The 6,257-nt window shown below is 29.9% G+C and overlaps 1 long non-coding RNA gene across 1 annotated transcript in view; it reads left to right on the top strand.

The window, feature by feature from the left end:
* The window catches only part of LOC136795489 (uncharacterized), a 483,063-nt gene that overhangs the window by 378,359 nt on the left and 98,447 nt on the right, over positions 1–6,257 (top strand). The gene's annotated exons all lie outside the window — the stretch shown is intronic.

Raw genomic sequence — 6,257 nt, 5'->3', positions numbered from 1 at the left:
TTTAATAAACTTTTTCTTTGAGTAGTATTCATATTTAATTTTGTTTTAACGTTAGACATGGGAGGGAAAACAACAACATGTGATAAATATCTCTTGGAAAGCATAGCGCTGTGGAAGTAAACTTATACTACAAGAGCCCAAGAGGTGAAAAAAAAATTAGTTATTCTAAAATTGACGAGTTTGAAAAATATAGTAAGGGAAAATAACAAATGGCGAATGTTTCTAAATGTTAAAAAAAAGAAAATATTTTTTTATTCGGAGCTCTATATCTTTAAAACTATTTACAGTACGAGAAAACTTAATAGAACATCGTTTAAAGTATAGTAAAGTTTCTAAAATATGAGCTATAGTAGAGATGTTTACGTTCAGTAGTTTCCGGGGTGAACGATATTCCATGAAATATATTCTGGAAAAAAAAATATTATAGGATATCTTTATTTCAAGAACCATGAGACGTAGAAATGTCTATTATCACTCGAATCAAAGCTAGTTTAATGTGCTATAAAGAAGTTTATGATGTTTGTCTTCGTAGGAAGTAGTTTTAATGGTATTTGCCATGATAAATTTACAATATAATGATTTCTAGTTTTTGTATTACAATGAGGTTTGACTCGTGGCTAATTCGTGCGCCATTTCAAAAAAGGTCCTCTTTTAGGCAATAAAACGCAGGGCCCAGTATACTTTCCGTAGGTATTTATGTTTCCTTTGAAACATTAAACAGATAGGTACCGTTTCAAACCGTCGAATTTTCAATGGTCAACTACTGAAACAACTACTCTAACTTTTTTAATAACTTTTATTAGAATTTTTTTTTTAAATATTTATTTATTGTTATTTACAACTGTACATTATAATACATTTAGTAAATCTGATCTAAGTTAAATTGGAATGTTACAGGCGTGTATAGAAACTACCCATTGGTAGCACTCTAATGAAGTTTTACATTAGCTGGTCTCGTGGCCATCTTCTTTTCAGTCGCCTCGGAGGATTGTAAGGAATGGAAGAGGATGCAACATTTGAGTGGTTAGAGAGTTTATAAAGGAAGGAGTGATATCTGGTTCGGGCTAGATCGGTTACATAGGGAACATTAAGGTCTTTATTTATGATTTTATTTGTGACAAAGTAAGGAGCATTGAGGATTTTACGATTGTAAGAATTGAATACGAAAGGAATTCGAAGATTTAGTGGAGCCCCAAAGCTCAACTCCATATGTCCAGATTGTCCTTATTACAGTCATGTAGATCAGTCTTTTGTAATGTGTTGGAAGTTTAGACCGTTTGTCTAGTAAGAGCTGTAATAGTCGAAATCGACGTGCAGTTTCCTGTCTTGTCAGTCTTGTGTGAGGATTCCAGGTTAATCGTTTGTCCAAATGTAATCCAAGATAGCGGATCTGTTCGACAGGGATAAGAGTAACATCATTAAATGAAATTGTAGGGCAGTCAGATGTTATTAGAAATTTGAAAATCGAAATAGAGTTTCGTCACTTCAGAAATTTCATTTCTTTTGAAACATCACATGTCAAAATCCATCGCTCCTTAGAGCCAAAAATATATATATATTGATACCTTTTTTTTTTTGGTGGGTCTGGATGATCAGTCAATTATAGAACTTTCATAATACATCTTCAGGTGAAGATTTAGAACATACTGCAGTTAAGAATTGGCATGACTATGCAAACAATAAAGTTGCGAAACGTCCAAAAGATGTATGATTACTAAGTTGTATTATTGACTTATCCTCAAAACCTACCAAAAAAAAAAATATATATATATACGATATATTTATAACATTATGCTATATTAATATACAATTTAACACCTTAATGTTAACAATAGTCCCTTGCCTTTTGATAGTCCCAAGAAAGGCCATACAGTTTAAATGAAATACATCCACCTCCTAAAGAACATTTACAAATTCAATATGACGCCATTAAACACGCAGGTGAGAGATTACCATAACATGCATTATTACCAACTGTAGATAGACATGCAAGATCCCTATTCGGGTTGTAGGTCCCTTTTTTTTCTTAAAGGACGGAACACATTTGTCTAGATTGCAAGCATTCGATCCGCTCAGAGCCATAGCACAATGTTCCGATTAGCATATCGGCTGTGGGATAGATAGCATCTTTGGACATTGGCACTAGATAGGCACTTTCAGTTATTTATATTTATTTTTATTTATTAATATTTATCTATTTTATTATTTGGTTTGGGACTGGTAGTTTTATTATTAATAATAACTATTATCAATAAAGTCTCAAGACTTCTTTATAAACAAATCTCGTGTCCAACTTTTCGGCCAATCAAGGACAATCTACTGAAATAACAGCTTTAATTATGACTTATTATTAACAGTATCAAAAACATTATTAATTATAATTTGCATACATTAATTTTAGTTTTACAGCCTCAACATTCATTTATTAAACTTTGTAGGCTCTTATGTCAAAGTCAAATATAAACAGTAAAAATAAACCTATAAACACAAAACAATAAGGAAAACCAAATTTCTTTACTATTAAATTGGCACCATTTTATGTTCTAATTTACCTGTATTTGTCACTATAATATTTAATAATTAATTTTATTCTTAACAATTCTTGTATTTTACTATCACTAACTTTTTACAATAGTATTGTACCTGCATCAACAACCTGTTTAGGTTTTAGGTATATTTTCATATTATTTCACACTGAATTTTTGTCTATTTTATTATTAAAAATCATATAATATTTAATTATAAATAATTATCTAAAATTTAACTATAATCATCATAAGTTAATTTTACATCAAATCTCTGCTTAATGCTGGTTTAAAATTTCCGTGTCTCATTTAAAATTAATTGTTTTTTTTTTATTTTATAAACTTTACTATAAATTCGCCAAAAACAAACGGAAACTTTTTTGAATTTACTTTTCAGACTTAGTAAAAAAAAGTTCATCTTGCCGACTATTTTATGATTTATATAAAATTTTGTGTCGATTCTTTTTTTTTTTTATTAGTAGATTGCTAAATGAATAAAAAGTAATTATGTTTTAATTACTTCAACAGTTTTATAATAATTTTCTTATTAATTTACATCAGATGGGTTGCTATCGATGTCCAACACCATATTTATTTCTATTCAACAAATTTTAAAATAAATTATTTTCATACATTATCTAAATAATTTACACTTTAATTTGTTAAAATAATTAGAAGTATATTAAGACTTTAATCATAATTAAATTACGTTAATTATGAGAATAAGAATTAAGAACTATATTATAGAATAATAATTATAATAATTACTGTAATAAAAATAATGGCCTTGTATTTATTTGCTAATTTAAGTTTAAAAATTTAAAAAAAGCAAGAGACAGACTTAGTGTTAGTATATGGTTTATAGTGCACATTAAAAAAATGTGACTTTCTGAGGTAGTAAACCTTAGTAATAAGTTGAAATTAAAACAGCTTTCTTGCAATTAAATAAATTGTGTCCAATTCTTAAAAATCAATTATAAGAAGTTTATAAATTAATTTTATAGTAATGAAAAATAATTCTCTGTTTCCGAAATATATATGTATCTTTATTTTCATTTCCCTTTCCATCGACAAAGGTATTATTAACTCTCGATTAGGAATAGTTAGTTTTAAACATTGTAGGTTTAATTATTGTTATTTATTTATTAAAAAGTCTCATAGAAAAAATATTCAAATTACGCCATTTATTTTAGTACATTTTCTCTACAAGAGAGACTGAGCCACTATTTTTTCTCCAGGACTGCATTTACCCTTTTTAAAATATTCAGAGACAGAACACCTCTGTCTGCTCTGAACGCATGCATACATACCCTTCCTACATGCTATGTCCTTTGTAGAGTACCTTCAGAGTGCTGCTGTATTGAGCTCCAGTCCAAGGAAGTAATTATACCTCTTGCTGTATTGAATTTAGAATCATATTGCAGTGCTCTGGAGGGTATTGGATGCTGGAAGGATATTGTCGGAGCGGTCTGATTGGATAAGTTCACCTGGAATATTGAACAGCCATTGGGGCTGTTCTGTCTGTGTATGCTCTCTGTCCCATTGTCTTGTAGCTAATAACTCTTCATTTAAACAAGTACGATAAAAGCTTTTTTTTCCAAAATATGAATCCAAAAAAATTATTTTTTATAATATTCCATGAGCCCAGAGAAGAGGAGTCATTTCTCCTGAATTTTTGATTACTTTTATGAAAATTATATTTAGACACTAGTTAAAATTAATAAGTCTTCCAACCATAGTTATAGGAATAAAAATGGAAGCATATTCAAAACATTACAAAAAATTAAAATCTGAATGAAAAGAAGCCCCTTATCTTTAAAACTACCTACAATACTATAAAAAAACTTAATAGAACATCTTTTAAAGAATAATGAATGTGCTAAGAATAATGAACATAAGCCCAAATTCATCTGTTTTCGTTTAATAGTTCCCGAGATAAAGTTTTCAAAAAATCTATATTGACTAACTAAATAACAAAAAATCCATAGTGAATTTATTTTGGTGAAAATCTCAGGAACCATTAATAGTGCAGGTGTATATTAACGCCCAAATTGAACATAGTTAAATATACTATAAAGCAGTATATAATGTTTATCCCCGTAGGAGTAATAGTTTTTATGGTTTTTGCCAAAATAAATTCACAAAATGTTCATTTTTAGTAATATTTAATTTTACTTTGTTTCTTTCTTTAAATAAAATACTTAGTTTACTTCGATGATTTTTGTATATATTTTAAGTCATTTTTAGCTCTAACTTAGTTTACTTTTACTTCATGTTATGTATTTTAATACTTTGTTACATTATTTTAGATGTTTGTATCTTTCTTAGCCCTGATAAGGCATTGCAAAGATAGATTAATTGGCAGACAATTAATAGTTTTATTAATATTTGAGATTTTTTGATCGCACCCGGATCATCTTCCTTTATCCTCATTTAATTCATTTGCATTAAAATTATCATTCAAATCACAATTTAAAAAAGAAACTCTCTTTTTTTATATACGGTACTTGTATTTTGTTAAGAAATAATGATTTGTAAAAAATTGTTAAAATTAAGTATGTGGACCGTATGTAGCTCAGGTTAGGCGCAGGTCTCTCAACCTGAGATCTGCGGGCGGCCCCGGTTTGAATCGGGCCGGGGTGTTGACTTTTTTCGTCGAGTGGCGGTCCCACAAAATGAAAAACTTGACTACTCGCCATAGTCACCTGTGGATAAACCGTATTGGGGCGACGAAAGGGGGAAAAATAAATAGGTAGGCCTTGCTTCAAAACAATAGGTGACTGAATGTGGTACAATTTAATTTGTCATCTCACTCTATGGGGTGATTTTGTTCCAAGAAAAAAATTACCTCAGCCAGCACCAAGTTTTTTTTTTTCACACATTGTATTCTGCTCCGAAATAAGTAAACGTGTACCCATCTTTCTTGTACTAAGTTAATCCGAATAAGTTGATAATTGATTAAATTGCATAGAAAAAACTTAAAAAGTGGTTTATTAAGCAATGATTAAATCCCACGTATAAAGAATAAAAGCACAAAATGAAATGGGATTGGTCGATCATGAAGAAACGTGGAGAAAGTTCACCGTTCACAGTTGACGAAAATTCTTCCTAGGGTTGTAATCGATGAAAGGTTTTCGTCCCCATCTTAACTTCATTTAAAATGAAGAGGGTGCATTGAAGGCAGACGCCAAGGAACCGCTGCCTTCATGGGCCAATTACTTCAGCAAACTCTTGAACCATAGTGACAGAGGGTATAAACATATACTATTAATGATACCTCAATAATGAGGTAATTGTTGAGCGAAGGGCTGAAAACATAGCTGCATAATTCCGTCCGGAGTGAAGTCCTTAAAGTAGCATATTCTAAGGAATAAGATGATAACTACATATGATATTGTAACTATAAATGAAAATATTAGGGATGTGTATTTTTTCTAGCTTAATTAATTATTCGTTGAGATGCAGCCGAACTCGGGAAATAATGAAGATATGACTAACCATTGAAGTCACCGGGAAAAAAATAGGTCCGTAATTCAACAAAACTTAATTATAATTCCAACTAAATCACAAGTGGGGAAAAAAACGTAAAGAATCTGCTATAAGAGATTTTATCTTCACAGTTGGTTCTGGAAAAGAAAAAAAAAGTTATCAGTAAAGAAAATAAGAAACCAGCTAAACATACTGTCTGATTAGTGAATCAGATCACATGATTAATTGAAATATGAAAAGATT

The sequence above is a fragment of the Halyomorpha halys genome, unplaced genomic scaffold (genome assembly GCF_000696795.3).
Source record: "Halyomorpha halys isolate HHAL.00 unplaced genomic scaffold, Hhal_1.1 Scaffold156.1, whole genome shotgun sequence".
Taxonomy (NCBI): Eukaryota; Metazoa; Arthropoda; class Insecta; order Hemiptera; family Pentatomidae; genus Halyomorpha; species Halyomorpha halys.
This window is presented reverse-complemented; position numbering and strand designations above follow the sequence as displayed.